This window comes from Theobroma cacao, chromosome 7 (genome assembly GCF_053813885.1).
Source record: "Theobroma cacao isolate CCN51 chromosome 7, ASM5381388v1, whole genome shotgun sequence".
NCBI classification, from domain to species: Eukaryota; Viridiplantae; Streptophyta; class Magnoliopsida; order Malvales; family Malvaceae; genus Theobroma; species Theobroma cacao.
In genome coordinates this window covers 16,011,459-16,035,205 of record NC_142645.1, presented here as the reverse complement: position 1 = coordinate 16,035,205, position 23,747 = coordinate 16,011,459, and the positions used below count along the sequence as shown (strand labels likewise).

Below are 23,747 nucleotides of genomic sequence, written 5' to 3'. Positions count from 1 at the left end.
AATTTTTCCTAATTGTTGCTTGTTCCCTTCCTTGTTCACTCACTGGGTTTATACTCACCATTTTCAAATTCATGTTTTCAGATCACGAGGTAGCCGATAATTAGGACGAGGTGTCCTTGTAGATCTGTGTACATCTTCTGGTAGGTGTCTCGGCATTCGGTAGCTGTATATCCATCCGAGTCACTCCGCTGGAGGTCGAGTATTATTTTGTTATGTATAGATGAACTTAAATGTAAATTTTAAAAGAGTAATGCCAGTACGAGTTGGCAATGTATATTACTATTTTGACTTAAAGTCATGGAATAGGACTTAGTGATAATAAATAGAATCATAAGTAAGATAAATAATAGGCTTGCCTGGGTTTAGTGGATTACATCCATTGGACCCATGCGCCGGTCATGACCCGGAATTTGGGTCGTGACAGTATTGGTATCAGAGCCCTAGGTTTGTCTAGGTCCTAGAACTTCCTTTTTGTTAGTCCAGCGGAGAGTCGGGTCTTTATGTGGGAACTTCAGTTGTAAAGTGTGAACCGCGGCACATTTTACAACCAAATGACCGCATAGATTCCCTATCTTAGAAACCACCTTTTGCTTTAAGTATGATTATAATATGTGTTTAATAACAGGCGTTTGCTTTTGTCTAGGTAAGAATGCCGCCTAAGACACGAGCCGCCTCAAGACGGGTAGGGGAGAAAGATGCTCCCATTGAGATGGCAGATAGACCACGGGCATCCACCCAGAGAGGCCGAGGTAGACGTGGCAGGGTCACTAGGCCGGTGGGGTTGGATACGCCTGTGAGTAGGCAAGAAGAGGGACAGTCCTCAGGTGATGTAGATAGACACCCAGCTAGGGGTATTACTATTGAGGATTTGGCGGCAGGCCTACAGGGAGTTAACCGGGTTGTAGAGATGATGGCGACCCGCATGGAAGATATACAAAGGGTGGTAGAGGGGAGACCTACAGTACAAGAATCCCCTAGCTCCCAAGGACAGGCCGATCACCAACATCATGAGGAGGAGAGGGGACGTCTAGATATTTCTCTTCCTGACTTTCTCAAGCTTAAGCCTCCAACATTTTCAGGGTCTGATGCATCGGAGAAACCCCAGGTTTTCTTGGATAAGATGGAGAAAATTTGTAAAGCCTTGGGATGTTCTAGTGTTCGGTCAGTTGAGCTAGCTGCCTTCCAATTAGAGGCTGTGGCGCAGGAATGGTATAGCTCTTTATGTAGAGGCAGACCGACTAATGCAACACCGTTGGCCTGGAGTGAGTTCAGTGTAGCCTTCTTAGATCGATTCTTACCACTCAGTGTGCGTAATGCCAGAGCTAGAGAGTTTGAGACTTTGGTACAGACTTCAAGCATGACGGTGTCTGAGTATGACATCAAGTTCACGCAGCTAGCTCGTTATGCGCCTTATCTCGTTTCTACTGAGGAGATGAAGATTCAGAGGTTTGTGGATGGGTTAGTGGAGCCATTATTTAGGGCTGTGGCATCCCGAGATTTCACTACCTATTCTGCAGCAGTGGATCGTGCTCAACGCATCGAGATGAGGACCAGTGAGAGTAGAGCTGCGAGAGATAGAGCAAAAAGGGGCAAGACAGAGGGTTATCAGGGCCGTAGAGATTTCAGCAGTGGTGGTTCATCTTCTAGCCGTCAGGGTCCACAGAGGGACTCACGGTTACCTCAGCAGGGGAGTGACGCACCTGGTGCTAATATTAGGGTGGGACAGAGAACCTTCAGTTCTAGGAGGCAGCAAGATTCTAGACAGAGTAGTCAAGTCATTCGCTCTTGTGATACTTGTGGGAGACGACATAGTGGACGGTGCTTCCTTACTACAAAAACTTGTTACGGGTGCGGTCAACCTGGGCATATTAGGAGGGATTGTCCGATGGCACATCAATCACCAGATTCTGCTCGTGGTTCCACCCAGCCAGCTTCATCTGCTCCGTCAGTTGCCGTCTCATCTGGCCGGGAGGTTAGTGGATCGAGAGGTAGAGGTGCGGGTACTTCCTCTCAAGGCAGACCATCTGGGTCCGGACATCAAAGTTCTGTTGGTAGAGGCCAAGCGAGGGTGTTTGCTTTAACACAGCAGGAGGCTCAAACATCCAATGCCGTGGTCTCAGGTATTCTCTCCGTTTGTAATATGAATGCTCGAGTACTATTTGATCCTGGTGCGACCCATTCTTTTATCTCTCCATGTTTTGCATCTCGGTTGGGTAGAGGTCGTGTTAGGAGAAAGGAACAATTAGTGGTGTCTACTCCTTTAAAGGAGATATTTGTGGCCGAGTGGGAATATGAGTCATGTGTAGTGCGAGTCAAGGACAAAGACACTTCGGTGAATCTAGTGGTGCTAGACACCTTAGACTTTGATGTAATCTTGGGGATGAATTGGTTATCACCCTGTCATGCTAGTGTGGACTGCTATCATAAATTGGTTAGATTTGATTTCCCCGGTGAACCATCATTTAGTATTCAGGGGGATAGGAGTAATGCTCCAACCAATTTGATATCGGTCATATCTGCTAGAAGATTATTACGACAGGGTTGTATAGGTTACTTGGCTGTTGTAAAGGATAGTCAGGCAAAGATTGGAGATGTAACTCAAGTGTCGGTGGTGAAGGAGTTCGTGGATGTATTTCCTGAGGAGCTACCAGGTTTGCCTCCTGAACGGGAGGTTGAGTTTTGCATAGATTTGATTCCCGACACTAGACCTATATCCATACCCCCATATAGAATGGCACCTGCAGAGCTTAAAGAGCTTAAGGATCAGTTGGAGGATTTGTTGGATAAAGGTTTCATACGACCTAGTGTATCCCCATGGGGAGCACCAGTGTTATTTGTGAAGAAGAAAGATGGGTCACTTAGGCTGTGCATTGATTATCGACAGCTTAATAAAGTGACGGTGAAGAATAAATATCCTCTCCCAAGGATAGATGATTTATTTGATCAACTACAAGGAGCACAATGTTTTTCTAAGATAGATCTGCGATCTGGGTACCATTAGTTGAGAATCCGGAACGAAGATATACCCAAGACCGCATTTCGAACAAGATATGGGCACTATGAGTTCTTAGTGATGTCATTTGGGCTCACGAATGCTCCTGCGGCCTTTATGGATTTGATGAACCGAGTGTTCAAACCTTATTTGGATAAGTTTGTAGTGGTGTTTATTGATGATATTTTGATATATTCAAAGAGTCGAGAGGAGCATGAGCAGCATCTTAAGATAGTGCTCCAAATTTTGAGAGAACATCGATTGTATGCTAAGTTCTCCAAGTGTGAGTTTTGGCTCGAAAGTGTTGCATTCTTGGGGCATGTGGTATCTAAGGAGGGGATACGAGTTGATACAAAGAAAATTGAAGCAGTGGAAAAATGGCCAAGGCCAACATCAGTTTCAGAGATTAGAAGCTTTGTGGGTTTAGCTGGCTATTATCGTCGCTTTGTGAAAGACTTCTCCAAAATAGTTGCCCCTTTGACTAAGCTGACACGTAAAGATACAAAATTTGAGTGGTCTGATGCTTGTGAGAATAGTTTTGAGAAACTTAAGGCATGTCTCACCACAGCTCCAGTGTTAAGCCTGCCGCAAGGCACAGGGGGTTACACGGTGTTTTGTGATGCATCGGGGGTTGGTTTAGGATGTGTATTGATGCAACATGGGAAGGTGATTGCGTATGCATCTAGGCAACTTAAAAGGCATGAGCAGAATTACCCCATACACGATTTGGAAATGGCAGCAATCGTGTTTGCCTTAAAGATTTGGAGACATTACTTGTATGGTGAGACTTGCGAGATATACACGGACCACAAAAGTCTGAAATATATATTTCAGCAGAGGGATCTTAACTTACGGCAACGTAGATGGATGGAGTTGCTAAAGGATTATGATTGTACTATTCTTTATCATCCCGGTAAGGCCAATGTAGTGGCGGATGCCTTGAGTCGAAAATCAATGGGAAGCTTGGCACATATTTCCATTGGTAGGAGATCTTTGGTTAGAGAGATCCATAGCTTGGGAGACATAGGTGTGCGTTTGGAAGTTGCGGAGACAAATGCTTTGCTAGCACACTTTAGAGTGAGGCCTATTTTAATGGACAGGATTAAAGAAGCACAAAGTAAAGATGAGTTTGTGATTAAGGCCTTAGAGGATCCTCAGGGTAGGAAAGGAAAAATGTTTACTAAAGGCACAGATGGAGTGTTGAGGTATGGAACCAGACTTTATGTGCCTGATGGTGACGGGTTGAGGAGAGAAATATTGGAGGAAGCTCACATGGCAGCTTATGTGGTACATCCAGGGGCTACAAAAATGTATCAAGATTTGAAAGAGGTGTATTGGTGGGAAGGACTTAAGAGAGATGTAGCTGAGTTTGTCTCCAAGTGCCTCGTTTGTCAGCAGGTTAAGGCCGAGCATCAAAAGCCTGCAGGGCTACTACAGCCATTACCAGTACCCGAGTGGAAGTGGGAACATATTGCTATGGACTTTGTAACGGGTTTGCCTCGAACCAGTGGGGGATATGATTCAATTTGGATAGTAGTGGACCGGTTAACAAAGTCAGCTCATTTTCTTCCAGTTAAGACTACTTATGGAGCTGCCCAATATGCTCGAGTTTATGTGGATGAGATAGTGCGACTACATGGTATTCCCATTTCTATAGTATCTGACAGAGGAGCTCAGTTTACTAGTAGGTTTTGGGGAAAGTTGCAAGAAGCATTGGGCACTAAGTTGGATTTCAGCACAGCTTTCCACCCTCAGACTGATGGACAATCTGAACGAACCATACAGACATTGGAGGATATGTTGAGGGCTTGTGTGATAGACCTTGGTGTCAGGTGGGAACAATATCTACCCTTAGTGGAATTTGCCTACAACAACAGTTTCCAAACTAGCATCCAAATGGCACCATTTGAGGCCTTATATGGACGAAGATGTAGGTCACCCATTGGATGGCTAGAGGTGGGAGAAAGGAAACTTTTGGGGCCTGAATTGGTGCAGGATGCAACCGAGAAAATACACATGATCCGTCAGAAGATGTTAACAGCACAAAGTAGACAGAAATCATATGCTGATAACCGACGGAGAGACTTGGAGTTCCAAGTAGGAGATCATGTATTTTTGAAAGTTTCGCCAACTAAAGGGGTAATGAGGTTTGGCAAGAAAGGGAAGTTAAGTCCTCGGTATATAGGGCCATTCGAGATCTTAGAAAAGGTTGGAGCGGTGGCTTATCGTTTGGCATTACCGCCAGACCTTTCTAATATTCATCCCGTGTTTCATGTGTCCATGCTTAGGAAGTACAACCCAGATCCATCACATGTAATACGGTATGAAACTATTCAGTTGCAAAATGATCTAACCTATGAGGAACAACCGGTAGCTATCCTTGATAGGCAAGTTAAAAAGCTCCGTTCAAAGGATGTAGCCTCAGTGAAAGTGTTGTGGCGGAATCACACTAGCGAGGAGGTAACGTGGGAAGCTGAGGATGAGATGCGGACAAAGCATCCACACCTCTTCGATATGTAAAGGTAAGCAACTCTACATTGAATTTAAATTCGGGGACCGAATTTTTATTAGTGGGGGAGAATGTGAGACCCTGTCAAGCTCGATTAAAAGATGGTATTGTATCGAGTGGTACAACTAAGTTAAATCGAGCCTTGAACTAGTTCAAATAGAAATTCTAAGAGGAATTTGAAAATTTTAAAACCAACAAAATGGCTTAGAATAGTGATTTGGAGTTCAAGGTCCAGTTTGGAGTCCATCAGAAAATTGACCAATTAGGGACAAAACGGTCATTTTACCATTTGATGATTAAATGGAGATTTTTAGCCAAGATTTGATCACATTTGACCAAGAATAATTATATGAAATATAATTATGATTATTGGAGTATAAAATGATGTTTAGTAGTGAAAAATTGTGATTCCCGGTATTTATGGAGTAGAAGGGCAAAATGGTAATTTTGCCACTAGTGGACTAAACGAAAATCTTTTTAAACAATTTTTGCCCCATTTGGTTAATATTGATCAATATTAGTGTTATTTTAGGTTGAAAAGTAGAAATAATGAGATTCCGGTACATTTCGGAGTAGAAGGGCAAAATCGTAATTTTTTTGTCTCGGGGGCAAATCAGTAAAATTTTTGGCCCAGCACTTGTCAAGACCAAGGGATTTTAATTGTGGTAGGATTGGATAAATACCAAAATATTTGTGGTGGAAAATTAAGAAGAAAAAGTCAAAAAGTTAAAAATTTGGCCAATAAGCATGTGACACATGGCATGCTTGATTATTTTATTATTTTCTATAGAAATCAGCCCATTAAATCCCCAATTCCCTCACCATATTCGGCCTAGACATCCAGCAACCAGAAAAAAAAGGAAGAACAAAAGGAAAAACAAGAAAACCTAGGTGGAAATTCAAAGAAAAAGTGAAGAAATCAAGGAAACAAGCTAGGTAAGTTAAAATTTCTTTAATTCTCCTTGATACCTAGCTTACCCATGCTTTTGTTCTTGATTTCCATGGTTGAATATTGAGTTATCATGATGAATTCAATTCTGAAAAATGGGTATGGAAGAGGAATTGTTGTTGGAATAATTTGATTTTAGACTATGTTAGTGTTTAGAGATAGTTAAGCATGGTTATGAACAAAAACACTAAAGAAATATTCAATTTCTCTAGGGTTCCTTGTTGGCTGAACCATGAGGGCTGAATATCAATGGGGGATTGTTTTTATTTCAAGGAAAATGGCATGGAAAATGATGAAGTAAGGTGAAACGGTTATGTAGAAAAAGATTCGATGCTAGTACACCAAATGACCAAATTTTTTCTATAAGGAATTGTGAGGGTTCTAATGCTGAATTTGGCTTTATTTAAATGTATGTGGTAAATTAAGGTATTAGAGGAGAAATGAATTAATTTGGAGGTGATTTGGACACAATCGCCGATTAATCGGGTGATCGGTCGAATTTAATCGATACCGTGATTAAGCGGTAATCGGACATATTTTTGCATTTACATATCAAGCATTAGTAGTTTAAATTAATTTATATCAATTTAGGGACAATATAGTAAATTCCTCGACTTTGTTATTTGTCAAGGTGGTGAGACGTCCGGAAAAGGCAAAGGAATTACGCCTGAGGACTATTAGTCAGAGTTCACCCAGAATCCGAATTTTCGACACCTGTGAGTGGACTGCCTATCAAAATTGTTTTGGGAATATGACTGTTTTGAACAAAGTGTTTGAATGATTTTATGCAATTTTTCATGAAAATGAATGCCTTGGGAACAAGCTTTTGAGAAAAGGTTTATGTTATGAAATGTGGTTATTATGGATTTCTATGTGGCTGCATTATGTTGATATACATATATGCTTGAATATAATGTGTGTAATTATGTTGACTCGGCTATGTGCGAGTAGGGAGTGTGCATAAGCCGAGGATGACCCGGTTATGTGCGAGTAGGGAGTGCGCATAATCCGGTGATGACCCAGCCATGTGCGAGTAGGGAGTGCGCATGAGCTGGTGATGATGATGATGGGTTGGTGAGATGATGATGATGGGTATATACGTATATATATATATATATACATATGTAAATGTGTGTGATATAGCAAATTGATGGACAATGATTTATGGTTGTAATGTACGTAAAATTTGACACATTATACTTTGAGAATTTTCATAAATGTTAGGTTGATTTTATTAGTTTAACAGGATGGCTTTTGTTGAGTGAGGAAAAATGTTTATCTTGTTGCCTTGTTTTCACTGCATCGAAATTCATGCTCGCTGTAGCGAAAAAAAAACTCTGGGGTTTGGAGGGGTTTTAAATAGGAATGAACTAAATTGCATTGTTTGAAACAAGTGCATCATGATTTTAAATTTTTCCTAATTGTTGCTTGTTCCCTTCCTTGTTCACTCACTGGGTTTATACTCACCATTTTCAAATTCATGTTTTCAGATCACGAGGTAGCCGATAATTAGGACGAGGTGTCCTTGTAGATCTGTGTACATCTTCTGGTAGGTGTCTCGGCATTCGGTAGCTGTATATCCATCCGAGTCACTCCGCTGGAGGTCGAGTATTATTTTGTTATGTATAGATGAACTTAAATGTAAATTTTAAAAGAGTAATGCCAGTACGAGTTGGCAATGTATATTACTATTTTGACTCAAAGTCATGGAATAGGACTTAGTGATAATAAATAGAATCATAAGTAAGATAAATAATAGGCTTGCCTGGGTTTAGTGGATTACATCCATTGGACCCATGCGCCGGTCATGACCCGGAATTTGGGTCGTGACAGAAAATCACTCTATTTTGCTGAACATATGTATACTCTAAATGTACAATATCATTTTCTATATGACAAGAATAAAATTAGCTGAAATAAAATAAGCAAAATATGCACACACTAAGGGGGAGCTTATACTTAGGGGGAGCAATCCTCAATTTTTGCAGAAAACTAAAAAGAATTAAAATGACACTATGCTGTTAATCAAGGAATGTTTTGTCATCATCAAAAAGGGACAGATTGTTGACTCCATTAGTTTTTTATGATAATAAAACATTCCCATTTATGTGTGTTTAATGCCTTTACTTGAGTGTGCAGGAAAGTAATATATGAAATTAATTTATTGACTCTTCAAAGAGTATTTTTGAAAGAAAAAGATGGATAAAATCAACAAGATGTAACTAAATAACAAGGAGCAAGCTTATTGGTGAAACAAGGAAGAACATTAGTTGACCAAATTTCAAATTGGAGAAATGACGGGCTGAAGAGTTTGAGAAACAGAACCAATTTAGTCAACCAAGTCAGTCGACTAAGTGCTCTTTGCCAGAATCTGCAAACCAAAAACAGAACCAAATTAGTCAACCAAGTTAGTCGACTAAAAGCTCTCTGTCTGTAATTTGAACCAGAGCATTACAAGGAAAATTAACAGCTAGAACTCATCCTCAACTGTTTTCAACAGATATAAACTGCCAAACTGCCATCAGAGTTGCGTTTCCAAGTATAAAAGGGTCTTCCAACAATAAGAAAGAAATTTTTTGAAGCCTTGAATGAGATTTGAGTTATAGAAAGTAGAAAAAACCAGAAAAGCTTCACTGCACCTTACTGTACTTAAACGTCAATCTTTGTAACAGAGCTCAGTACTTCATCTTGTACCATCTAGATCAAGTAAGTGATCGTAGGTACTTTTTTATTACTTCTCTTGTATTGTTAGAGTGAGGGAGTCACTCTAAGGGGTTGTTCAAGCTTGGGATAGCTTGATTGTTGTAGGTTGTGGTTGAGCCTTAGAAAACCACATTGGGTTTTAATTGAGCCCGTGAAAAACTAGTGTAAAAGTTTGTGGCTGAGCCTGGTAAAAGCTATTGTAAAGCTTGGTGAAAGCTTGTGAATTTCACCGGTCTATAGTGGATTTGTGGGAACATCCTTGGTTGGATAATCAAGGTAATGGATGTAGGTCTTAGACCGAGCCACTCTAAATTACTGTGCATTTTATACTCTGTTTTTGTTTTCTTAAGTTCTGGAAATTAGTTTCCAATCTTGTCAAGAGCCAAATTATGCTATTCACCCCCCTTCTAGCACATATTATCAGGACCAACACATTCACCGGTCCTCATTGATTCTTAAATCAACTCCAACTCCCCCTAATGGTCCGAATGGAGATGTGGGGTCTCGTTAGAACCTATCACACATAATAGCATCACAAATCAACTCAATTCACATAACCATAATTCTAAAAGCTATCTCCTAAATCATGTTCTACTAGTTATTCCTAGCTAGCTTCCAACTACCATTAAGTGGATATCTATTTTCACTATTCTAGTCACACTAAAATGAATAAACCACCTCAACTACAAAACACTCACAAATCTAACCACTAGCCATTATCAACAACTTAAAAATCAACTCAATTTTCATTACTCACCTTGGTAGCTTTGTATTTGAATTCGTTTTCAAAAGCTTTCAAACTATTGTGAAAAATCTTTCTTTCTCTCTCTAGAACATCCAACTAGTGAGAGCAAGTATTAAGGAAAGGCTTTGGAGGGTTTTAAGGTGAAAGAGTAAAAGAGCACAAAGGACTTTGTAAAAAGGTGAAGAAAAGCATAAAAATTGGGGTTAACTTGAGAAAATTTATGGAGGTTTCAAAGCAAGCTTCCATGGAATGTGAGAAAATGTGAGGAGGGAAGAAGAAGAAGAAGAAGAAGAAGTTGCTAGAAACTTAGATATTTATGCCTAATGTTTATCCAATTTCTCACGAAATTACCAAAATGCCCTTAACGAGGTCACTTTGTCTTCCTCTTACCTTTAGACAATCTTTGTACTTCTTTGACACTGAGACAAAGTCCATAATAGTCTAGAAATACTCGGGTTCATGAAAACTTAAAAGTTTTGACTCAAGATGTAAAATGACCGTTTTACCCCTACCATGAAAATTATCAGTATTTCTATCTTCTTCATTTATTTTATCATCATTCATTTATTCCTTAGGTCTATTTAGACCTTAATAACATTTGAGAGCTACTTCAAGGAGCTCACCATGAGAAATGACGAAATTACCCCTAGTCCATGTTATCGCATTTACTTTTAATTACGAGTCTATAGAGGTCGAGGTCTCACACTCCTCTTGTCTCCTTGGTGCCCAAAATACCTTATTATGATGTCAAATCACTTTTTTTATCTTGCAAATTCTTCCTTGATAAAAATATTATTATTTTATTATTATTTCTTCGCGTGCGGAATACTTTATCTCAAATTATTCCTTTCATCTTTTATCACTTTTAAACATTATAATTAACCTCAATTGGCATTCAATAAGCTTTATTAATCACCATATGAAAGTACAAGGTATTACAATGCCAGTAGCTATGTCAAGCTTAAAACCTCTAGGGATCGACCCCTCCTTGCCATGTGAATAACCTTTCATGCCTTATTTGCAAAAATTACATTTCTTTGGTTTCCTTATCCAATCATACTTTCATCCATTGATACCACATTAATCCAACAACATCAGATTAGGAAGTTCATGTCAATCTAGTTAGGAAAACTCAACCAACATTCAAATTATATTAACACGTAATTCATTCAAACTTGTCCAACATTTACTTAAGTTTAAGCAACATCATTTCATAAAAGGTGGGAGTTTCATTATATGAATGTAAGAGGTTTGCTTGGGACTAGCGGGCTATACCTATCTAAATTCTAGTGCTGGTCATGGAACCCCAAAAAGGGATCGTGATAGTATCATAAAGGGTATTGTTAGTAGGGGTAGCTGACAAAGCTATATGGTTGCTACGCAGATTTATTTTTGCTCATTTGAAGTTTTTGAGATCACAGGGGAAGGCTATCTAGGCCACCCTTATGTGTTTTCTTTTGTTGTTCTCATCATGAATACAAAGTCATTACCTTTCAAAAAAAAAATAGGTAACATTTTATAAAGTAAATTCAAATAGGTGGTCAATCACACCTAAACAAAAAATATTGATAATGATTTCATTTAACATTAAATGGTTTAGTTTCGGAACCTGCACATTATGACACACACAACTAGATTTTAGATGTAAGTAGATATATAATGGGAAAATGTTTACGGTTAGTAGTTTTTTTCTATTTACACCAAAATTGCTAAGAGCAAGACCAAATATCCATTTGGAAAACGAGATTGCATTTAGTATTTTGATTCAATATGTACTACATAGGACCCCTGCTAGCTTTAAAAAATTTTCCTTAATGTATAAATATAATTTACTAGAATTAGGTGCAATAAATGATACAACATAGCATAATAGTTACAAGCAAGACTCAATTAGAAAAAGATAAGCAACCTTTTATTCAAAGACCTCATAAAGCATAAAATCCAATTATTAAGCCACTCTTGGGCTGAAATTTCAAAATCTTATTTCAGTAAAGCTTGATCACATTGTTCCATCGGAATGGGCTCAAGGATTGGCTTGACACAATCTTGATTTTCTTTGATTTGAATGCCAAACCAATCGCAATATTGGTAGATCCGATGAATACATGGTGTCATTTCGACAGCAACTTTGACAATATCGGGTGCTCGAAGAGAATCTTTAACTATTACTTTGTTAAATTTTTACCACAAATTTCTTATCAAGCCTGTCACATGATTATGTGCTTCTTCTTCCGAAACACCTTCTTGGGTCATGTAAAAATGGATGAAATTCATTGATTCTCCCCTTTTGATTTCAACCTTCAAAAGATAAGTAATATCTAACTTAACAAATTATTGAAATATAATAAAATAGGTAGCCACTAGTTTGGTAGACAAGTGAGAGAGATTTGTTGAAACGTTAAATTGGTACAGCAATAAAGCAATAGCAATGCAGGCAAGAACAAACCTCGACAGTGTTTAAATCATTAATGAGTCAACCAATGTAGCCAGGCAACCTAACTAAGTCAGAGACAGACCAATGCTCCACAAATTTTGACAAATAATCATTTATAGAGTGTCCTGCCACTCCAAAAAAGCCATAGACAATGGATACAGGTACACCAATCGAGACCCAAGCATTCTCAAGATATTCATCTGCAGTTGGAGTGTATCCGCTGTGAAACCATCGTGCTTCCTTGAGATATCCTCTAATATAACACAACCACTACAAAAATTGAATGTCAACTTGTCAGTATAAATTACAATTAATAGATAAAGTTCTCATTATGTATGTACTCCATGCATAATTTCCATTTTTTCTTTATATATCTTTTTTTAAAATTATGTCATTTTTTTAAACATCTAATATTCTTTTTTGTATTTTATAAATTATTATTTATAATTTCTTTTTTTACTTTTCAGCATTAAAAATTGTAAAACATCAATTAATTTACAAAATTGTTTTGAAATTTTTTTAACAAATAGACTAAAACTAAAGGTTTTTTTCCCTTAATTTCTATAAAAGTTCAAGAAAGACAAATAAATAATATTTTATTTGGTCATTCGATTATGTACCATACCTATTACATTTTTTTTTTGTGAACATAGCTATTCCTTAATATAGGGTAAAATATCCATGCCATTATCTTTCAAGGCATATTGGACCAATTCACTAGTTCTTTTTTTTTTCTTTTTCAGATTTATTTTTTAATAGATAATCTTACTCCACTAGTTCCTGCAACTCCTTCAGATAAACAGATTGCATGATATTGTAGTTCAACTTGGCAAGCTCGAGCAAAACCAAATTCATCTTATCATCATATTGGTAGATAGCAATGAAATCTCGTGCTTCTGTCCAAGGCATCCTCCAGTGCAGTGGATATTCCAGTGATTGTTGTATTTGCCGAGCTATAGTCTTCTTTAGCACTAACAGATGTTTTGTACTAAAATTCATGGCCTCGTCTAAAACATCTTCTTCTGGCATCCCAAGGTAAGAAGCTTTGTGTAAACTCAATAGCCCAATAACATCTTCTCGTGAGCTGTCCATGAATTTTCCATCTATCTCCATGAACTTATTAAACAGATCTGCACATTTTCACCCCTTACATCTTGAGTATGTATGTTACCCAAATAAACAAGAAGTGGAATCCCTTAAATGATCCAGCTGCAGGGTCCCTGCAAGGGCACAGCTGTTGAAAATGCTAAATGAAGATGAGGCGTCGGTAAGGATTCGAATGCATAGTAAAGCAAACTATTCCTTTCAAGATAGTTGGGTATAGATTGGTAAAAGATATTGTATTCATGAATATCTATTTATTGTGATAGTTTCAATAAAGCGAAATAAACTAGATTTGTCAAAAAAAATTAAATAAGGAGGAAAATTAAAATTAAAAAAGAACACGAACATTTTGAGTCTTGTTAGCCAATCTGAAGTGTTAAATTGAATGATTGATTATTCCAAAAAGTTAAACTAATAAAAAAAACTTGATTATTATATTTAAATTCTAATACACTTCTTCACATGTATTTCAGATGAATATTTAATGGGCTTGCAGGTGGACTCAAGTGTAGAAATAAGCCACGCCCAAAAAAGGATTAAAGAAGTATTGTAAAGTTCAATTGTAACCAAACACTCGAAACAATATTAAAAGGAGAGAAACACATTTTCTAACATTCGAAATCAAAGCTCTAATATTATATTAAGTTGGGCGTTCAATTATTTCAAAACTTTAGTTGATAGGAAAGAGACAAATATCATATTTAAGTTTAACACTAGGCTTGACAAAAAAAGATGACCATAAATTAAATATAGTGTCCTTTAATGAAACGCTATTCAAAATGATAAAAAAATAAGTTAACTATAGTGAAAACATTTTGCGCATACAACCTGTACCAATGAAGAAACCATTTTGACGTATAAGTCTAAATTGCAAGGCGGCAGTGTAAAGATCAGTGGCAATGTTGGCATCAACAAGTTTAGCGAGAATATCCTTGATATCCTTCTCAAAGTGGTAAGCCCCTCCTAAGCGTTGCATTGTATTGATCAGATCCAGTTGGTCACGTGGTTCTTTCATGCTAGCAAGTAAATCCCCAGCACCTTGCTTAAGTTCCTCAAGACGAGTGACATGGTTCTCGAACTGCAAAGTTAACCAAAATAAAGTGGTGCAGGTTAAACACAGAGTAATTCTAAGGTGATGAAGCTTGGGCATCTAATGAAAGTAAACTTACTGAGTAGGGTGTGGTGAAGGACTTGACGAGTTCAACATCCCAAACAGTGGGAAGGTTACCTGCTGATCGTTGTTCAATACCTTCTGCTTCCATGGTAATACTAAAATGATTAATATTGCGTTGTAACTCGACCGGTTACAGGTATTTATATAGAGATGCAATGAAGAATTTATCCATAACATAACAGAGGATAATAATTAACAGCAGAAATAGTAGAACCCACAAATAGTTCTAAATGACAAAACAGCATGTCTTTCGGTTTTGTTATTCAAATAATTAATTTTTAAATTATTTACTTATATATAAGCATTATACCAACAAATAGAAGAACCCACGTGTAAATCTTTTTGATGGATATGCATCAAACATAATTGGAGATTTGTACTACGGATTGATAAAAATCCATTTGACTTATTCAAATTCTGATCCGATTTAATTTGATTTGATTAGAAAAAATCATCAAAATGTTATGAATATTTTTGTGAATATTTATTTATACCATGTATATCTAGAGTTAGATGTAAATTAGATTGGATGAATATTAAGATTTAATCCATCTAATCCCTTAGTATTATCTTCTTCTTGTAAATTCAATATAGATAAGGGGTTATTAGCCTATAATAGGCCTCTTCACTTCATTTGTAAATAAACACTTGAATAAGATCTTCTTACTCCCTCTAAATACTTTCTCTTTCCTCTAAATACTTTCTTTTATATTTCTCTTGTAATTGTTCTTTCAGATTTATTTCATAACACGTTATCAGAACGATTATCCGATCTCTCAAATTTTAAAATTATTATGTTTTCATCATCTTCAAGCTCCAAAAGAATTTCAATGATTGGGTTTTGATTTCTGATTCTAGAGAATCAGGTAAGTGACTTGATATCTCTTTAGTATTTTCATTCTTTTAAAATCAACCTTAATATGAATTTTACTATTATGTTGTATATATTATATTTTGTCCCTTGATTGGAAAGTGAATTTGCTATTATATAGTTCATTCCCTAAAGTGAATGTGACAAACGAGTTGCTAATAAAAAACTTACATCTCCTTACCTTATTTGTTGAGTTTGTAGGTTTGGAAAGCATGAAGATAAGGAGGATAAAATGGTACAAATTACTCTTATTTAAGTAACTAAAATTTTAATTACCTCTCCTTTAATATGCTCAAAAGTTAATCTATATTCATTTAAATAAATTTAATTTCTAAAATTAAATAACTTGATGAAATGAAGATACGCAATTGAAATGGTACAAATTAATTCATATTCATAACTCTAGGCAACACTCAAATATTATTCAATTGCACCATTTTATTTGATTAATCCATATTCATTTATAATATTATTCAATTGCAATCACATTACTTACAATCACATTACTTGTAATCAAATAGCATTGTAAAGTAACAAACGCCACCATAATATGATTGCAAGCAATATGATTATAGGAAAAAATAACATTACAATATTTGGTATACAAGCAAAATAATAATTAAAATGTAGGGAGATAATATTACAGCGTTTGATTTACAAGTATTTTGATGTAAATGTAATATTAATTTTCAAAATTACCCTTACTATTAAAATGAAAATTTAATATACTTGTATTTTTTATTGTTAATTTTTATATAATATCATCTCTTAAATATATTTTTAATGTCATATATTTTATTTTCATTTCTTATTATAATCTTATATATTTTATTTTCATTTCTTTAATATAATTTTTTACATTATATATTTATTTTAATTTCTTTTACCTATATTATATAACTTTTAATTTCTTATATTTTATTTTATTTTAATTTCTAATTTTTATATTATATATTTTATTTTAATATTTTTTATTTTAATTATAACATTAGAAAATGTTTTTAATAAAGTAATAAAGTTGAAGGGTAAAAATGTCTTTACTAACATTGCAGAGTGCAATGTAATGGGATTGTATTGGTTTTGAATTGTAATTACATTACATTACTTGGCTACAATGTGATTGCATTGCAATCTTACATTGCAGTGGTCTGTTGCAAAAACAAATATTGCAGTGTAATTTAATTTGACACATTATAGGGAATGGGCTCCCACTTCTCTTATACCAAATGCTACATTAAAGTAGTCAATTCCCATGATTCGTAGGGTAGCTTCTTGATGTTAGAATAAAAGATAACAAGAATTTCAAGTTTTTTCAAACTTCTGGATGCCCAAGCATTCTCCAAACGACAACGTACTAAGTATAGAGTTCGAAGGTTTGTTAAGAATTGAAGTCCTTCTAACAACAAAAGATTCTTGTAAGAACTAAAACTTTAAGGGTTTTCATTCCTTCAAAGAACATAATTGGAACTCTTGTTAAACTGCCTTTGTGATATTGATAACCATAACTCAACAAGAGAGTTTTGAGATGTGGATACTCTATTTTGTGAAGAAGAATATTTATGTTACTCTTTATTAATGACATTGTTGTGTAGCTTTCAAACCTTTCATTGCTAGGCCATTTCTCTAACTCACTTTTCACCATGAATGTGTTTTCCCCTTCTGATTTCATCCAATGAATAAAATCATGAGCCACATCATGCATTTTCACATGTCTTTTATTACTACTTTCCAACAACAAACCTAACTTTTGGAGGTTTTTTTTATTGTTACATGCATTTCCCTCCTTGCATCGTCAAGTTAACATCGTCGAACATTCCTTCCCCAATTCCATACATAGTTAATTGGTCGATACTAACTTCATAATCTTCTAGGAAAAGAATAACACAATAATCAACATGAATGACTATTGTTTCCTTTTAAATAATCATAACTAATCTGAAGTCCGTTGTAGATACCTCCACAAACATCTTGATTCTCTTTATGTCTAGAGCCTTTTAGTCATTGATTTACTACTTCCCACCCATCTAGAGTTTCAGTTTTCAAAGCTCTTCCCACAATCACAATTGTAAGAGGCAAACCCTTGCATTCTTCGGCAACCTCCTTAGCTACATCATGCAAAAGGGAAGTGACATCTTTTAACCGAACATTATCTTTGAATAAAGCCCATGCTTCATGTTCAGATAAGATATTGAGCAGAACATCCTTTTGACAATTCATTTGAGTGAAAACTTGTTTAAGGCAGGTGGTTAGAAAAATTTTGCAACCATTGTGATCATCACCGAATGGAATTCTGATAACCTTCAAGTCAAGTTCTTCCCAAACATCATCAGGGATTATAAGGATGCTCTTCACCTCTTTTATTCTCAACAACAATTGCTTTGCTTTTCCTTTGATAGCGTTCTTTTTAAAAGCTAAATCTAATAAGTTTGCGATTTTGTCTTGAATATTGTTGAAATTTGGAGTTTGGGACACGGTTGTGATCACAACTTTATGGAAAAGTTGTTTGGCTTGGTTTCCCACTTCTTTTGCCAAAGTGCTTTTACCGTCTCTTCCCATCCCATATAGTCCAATCATGTTGAGAAGAATTCGAAGATTCAGAAGACATGAAATCCTTAGATGGAATGAACTCTAATCCTAGAATAGTAGCTTGGTAACCTACTCGTTGAAAATTACAAGTCTTTAAAAGTTGAGAGATAGAAAGTGTCTTCTTCGCTACTTTCTTACTTAATCAATAATGCTAACCGCAACAAGGACACTAATTGAAACACTTTTTACATTCTATTTCATTTTCCAAACTTTGAGCTTCTTCTAGTTCTTTCTCTGCCCTTGTTAGCCAGTCCTCAACGTCCTTCTCAATTACCTCAGTTTGCCTTAAAGCCTTATCAACATCATTTTTCACCCGATCTTTTCTCAATTCAAGTTGGTTTTGCCGATTCTTGAACTGCTCAACAATTTTGCCCAAACGAATAAAGCAATTGACATAAGGTGATGCGTATTTAGTTTCCAGGTTCCCTACAATGTTGGCAGCAATAGCAAACTCAGCAGCCATTCTTTGATGATTTGAGATTGAAAAGCAACTTTGATGAGAAAAAAGAAAAGAAAAGTGACTTCAATAAGTAAAAAGTGTTACAGAGAGATAAATACAATTAATGAAAGAGAAAATTATGAAAGTTGGTCGTCTTCAAAACTTGACTTCAAAAATAACCATCAAAATAAAATTAACTGTTTTTAGCCATATTTAACCATAACTTGACAAAAATATCTTTGAAACCATTTCAAATAAATTAAACTATTCACTACAATTGCTCTCGATTATCGTATCTGCTTTAGATTTCTCTCTCACCATTCAGCTCTCTCTAATTTATCGATTTCTCTTTTCAACATTTGTCTATCGTGCTCTTGATTTTTCTTTCCTATGCTTTCAGGATGCCAAGAGATGATTTTAATGTGCTTGGGGTGGGTGGCTATTTAGAAAATTTGATTTTAGGTGTTTTGGATGAAACTAAAATTATAGAAATGATCACAGATGTTTGAAATAGTTTTTAATTGAATCAATTCGGGCCTAAACACTAATAAACTCAAGAATTTAAAATTTATAATTCTAGGGTTTCAAAGGGAATTTTTTTCAATTTTTAGTTAAAATATGTGTTTTAGATTAGGAAAATTGTGTTTTGATTTATGAAAACGTGTTAGAAACATTTTAATCAGTGCCAAATCGTAAAAAAAAAAAAAAAGAAATGAAGAGAGTTGAAAAGATTTGAAGTTTTGGTTCGTAGGTAACAACAACATTTCAAGCATTAAAGTGTAACAAATTTTTTTAAACATGGTGTGTAACAATAATATTTTTTCAACATGGTGTGTAACAACATCATTTTGTTCAACATGGTGTGTAACATAGTTTTGTACATGGTGTGTAACAACAATTTTTTTTTTTTCAATATGGCATGTAACAACCCTTTTTTAACCATAGCGTGTAACATATTTTTGAACATGGCGTGTAATAACTTTTTTTAACCATGACATGTAACATATTTTTGTACATGGCGTGTAACAATAATATTTCTTTTCAACACGACATGTAACATCATGTACACTTGATATAAAGAGGTTTAATACATGACGTATAATATGTTTTTGTATATGGCATGTAACATTATGTGCACTTGATATAAAGAGGTTTCATTAAGGGTAATTTTGTCAAACTTAGTTAAACATAATTAAAATTATAAAAGGGTTATTTTTTTAAAACATCTTATCTTTGAGGACTATTTTTTAAAATGCCCCATTATGAAATATTTACAAATTAAGTACCTTACCTTCTGAGCAATATCTTAATGAAAATGTGAGTCACATGAGAATAAATTGTCGAACGACCAGCTTGAAAATTGAAAATGCAATTGACAACTTCCTTATGAAACAAAAGCTCTGCAGATGAAGAACATTTTTATTTCTTCAAGTTTGTTTTATCAATAATCAATTGATTTCATTTCACTCTTTGTTTAAGATTTACTAGCCTAATCTCACCCATATAAACAAAATCAATTTCGAATTGTTTATGCTTTCTAGTTTAGTGATATTCAATGGCTGGAGGCCATGAGTTCATGGATGAAGTATGGATAATCGTCAATTAATTAACAAGGCAGTAGAAATGTATTTATATAGTTAAAATCAAAATAAAAAATTGGAGCCAAAGCCTTTTACCCTTTTTATAGTTGATGCTCCTTCCATCTTTCATCACTTGACTTTCTCCTTGGTCTTTGAGGTGATGGCCTTGGAGTACTAGTGGCTTCTTCCAATAATTATTAGTCATTTTACAATTATGAGAAAATACCTTATTTAAACATCTATATAATATATTGTCCTTTTCTAAATAATGAAGACCTCAATAAGCTAAGTTTTAAATTGATTAAATTATGGAAAACTATTTAATAAATTGCTGATGGAGTTTAAAATCTCTACCAGTCGAGTTAAAAGGTTGTCAAATATCTTATTAAGTGCATTTAAAAAATTAATAATAAATTAATGTGATGAATAAAAAGATACGTGACAATATTCTAATCTATCTTGTGTTGTTTAGAAACTAAACTGATAATGTATAAAATATTATTCTAAATTTCCCAAGAATAATTATATTTTATGAAGACTAACACGCCTATTTTTCGAAGTGGTAAGAACTAAAAGCTTAATCAACCACCTATTTATTGATGTATAAACAGTAAAGATGGTTAGGAGGTTAATACAAACGAACCACCCAAAAATTAACAAGTAAAATAGAAGAAAGATGGAAGAAAGAAATGAGAATACTTGGTAATTTGCTAACATGTAGCAGCAGCAGCTAGTAAAATTCAGATTATGCTTTAACGTAGTTTTACATTCTTGTTACACTGTATTGTGATTCTTCTGATGCAACGTTGCTCATTTTGCATGGAGCCTTCCAAACCAAAGAAAGTAAGAAGAGTAGGTACAGGAAATTTAATTAAATATTGGCAACTTGGCTCAACGTCGTCCCATTGAGAAAGCTACAATGCCTAAGCTACTTCAATGCATTGAGAAACTTTGTTTTATTTATTGTTTTCCAGCTACAATCCAAAACATTGTTTTCATTAATAGTGTAGAAATAAATTTGTTAGAGATCCTTTGATTTGACAACTTGTATACAAAACAAGAATTTTGGAAATGGCAACCATTGTGTTTACACTGAAAATATAGAGCTATTATTTATATAGAGAGACATGTGAGGTTTATATCAATCACAAGAGCTCGAAGTACATTTTTCAACAAAAGCGTCCTTAACCTTAAACAACATCGATGAATAGAGTTACTTCAAGACTATAATTGCACCATTTTGTATCACTCCGACAAGACAAATGTGGTGATGGTGTAGACACCTCATTTTGTCCAAGTCAATTTAAGTCATTATTTTTATTTTATTTTATTTGTATCCGTATTTATTTAGTATTGGGTCAAATTAGGTGTGGGTTTAAGTGATTAAGCCCCTTTAGGATGGAAGTTTAATTAAAAGGTTAGGTCTTTTGAGCTTTTAAATCCAAAGTGTTTTGGGCCACTATTACATGAACCTTTCTTGGACTTTCCAGGTCCAAAGGCCTTTAATTAAATGGATTTAATAATAAAACAAAAAAATAGAGAGAAAATCAATAAAATAAAAAATAAAAAAAAAAACAACAAATTTGAAAAATGGAGGTCATTGCTAAAAACCTACCATGGCAACCGCTACCTTGTGTGTATTGAGTCAACCTTGTATAGGGCTATGACAAGGTAGAATTCCTTAGGAGAGTGAGTCTTTTGTACCTCTAAGGGAGATGTTGCCCACTTTCAAACATTGCAATGGCTCTTGGTGACATCTTTAGAAATACTTGTTAAGTCTTTAGGGGAGAAAACCCTTTAGGAAAAGATTGTTCCCATCTCAAGCATTGTAATGGCTATTAGCGAAATACTTAAAAAATCTTGTAAACTCTTTATAGAGGGTGTGCAGTTGACAGGCTGTTGGGCTATCTCACTGGTTTAGGTACGTCTGTGGCTAACCATCTAGGGGTGCCCCTATAGCTCGATGATGGTGCGTTCCTTTTCTTGGTTCCTTTGTACTTATTTGCAATATTAATATAACACAAGTGGTTGCATATATGGCATTTGGTATGCCTTTTGATTTTAATATTGATTTCCATGACTTAACTCATGGCTATTATTCATGTTGTTCAAATATAATTGAACAATTGGGTAGCTTGAGTAGAAATGTCCACCCAAGTGCTGCACGGATTATCATGTACTTAAGCAAATACGGCGTAGTATGTGACAGTTGGTATTAGAGCATGGGTGAGATGTGCTAAGCAAAACAATAATCATGGTCACCACATAGAGTTCACCAAAGGACCATTAGAAGATTGATGAGCTAAAGACCGTGGTGACCGCAGTAAAAGCTTAGATGGTCCCACGTGAGTGAATAAATAAAATTGAGACAGTCTAGCAAAAACTGTCCAAGATTATTAATACCTTGAATGATGAGACCAAGGATGTGTTGAGCACTCTCCAAGGCGAGATTGGAGAATTGAAAACTTAAGCAAATCTTTTGGTTATTGTTGCAGGTAATACTAGTGCAAACTATAGTCGAAAAAGTCGAGGAAGAGTCAACATGAATGGGTTCCATTCGTTTCCTCAGCGCCTTACAAGCGCAATTGGAATAGATGGAGAAGGAGGCCCAATGAGGTTTAATGTATGTAAAGGTGTCATTGAATGAGAAAAGAACCAAAGCCATGCTTGACACAAAGGCCTCAAACACTTTCATCACCTACGGATAAGTAAAGAATTAAGGTCTAAAGATTCAGAAAGACTTTGGACAGATGAAAGCAATTAACTCACCAACCTTCGTTATTATGGGGAATTCAAAAATTGTGAAGATCAAGTTCAACTCTTGAGAAGGGAGTGTAAATTTGACTATAGCTACTATAGATGACTTTGACTTTGTCTTTGGTTTGAATTTCATGACAAAGGCATAGGCCATTCCATTTCCTGTGGCTAACTACTTGATGTTTTTGGGAAGACAACCATGTGTGGTACCAATTACAATTCTACCTAAGAGTGAGAAGAAGGTTATATCTTCCATTCAGTTCAAGAAGGGGATTAAAAGAGGAAAACTGTTTTATGTGGCGATTTCGATTTATAAAGATGGAAGAAGCCATGATCTAGTACTTGTAAGACTAAAGTTAGTTTTGGAAGAATTCAAGGATATGATGCTAGAACAATTACCTAAAATACTACCACCTTGACTAGCAATTGATCATGAGATAGAACTATTTCCGAGAGTTAAGCCTTCGACAAAGGGAGAGTATAGGATGGCTCCCCCAAAGCTAGCAGAGCTAAAGAAGCAACTTAATGAGTTGATACAAGCAGGATTTATTTAACCTACAAAATCACCTTTTAGGGCACCGTTACTATTTTAGAAGAAGCAAGACGAAAGTTTATGGTTGTGAGTAGACTCCCGGGCTCTAAGCAAGGTCACAGTATGAAACAAATATCTTATGCCTTTAATAGCATTTTTGTCTAACCAACTGAGTCACACAAACTATTTATCTAAATTAGATCTTAGGTATGGCTATCATCAAGTTAGAATTGCTGATGTGGATGAACCAAAAACCACTTGTGTCACACGGTACAGTGCATTTGAATTTCTTGTTATGCTTTTTGAACTAACTACTGCTCCTGCCACATTTTGTACATTGATGAATTAGGTTTTTCATGACTACTTGGACAA

The 23,747-nt window shown here is 35.5% G+C and overlaps 1 pseudogene; it reads right to left on the bottom strand.

The window, feature by feature from the left end:
- Positions 1-11,878: 11,878 nt before the first annotated feature.
- Positions 11,879-17,748, bottom strand: LOC148761749 (putative terpene synthase 9; annotated as a pseudogene).
- Positions 17,749-23,747: the final 5,999 nt, after the last annotated feature.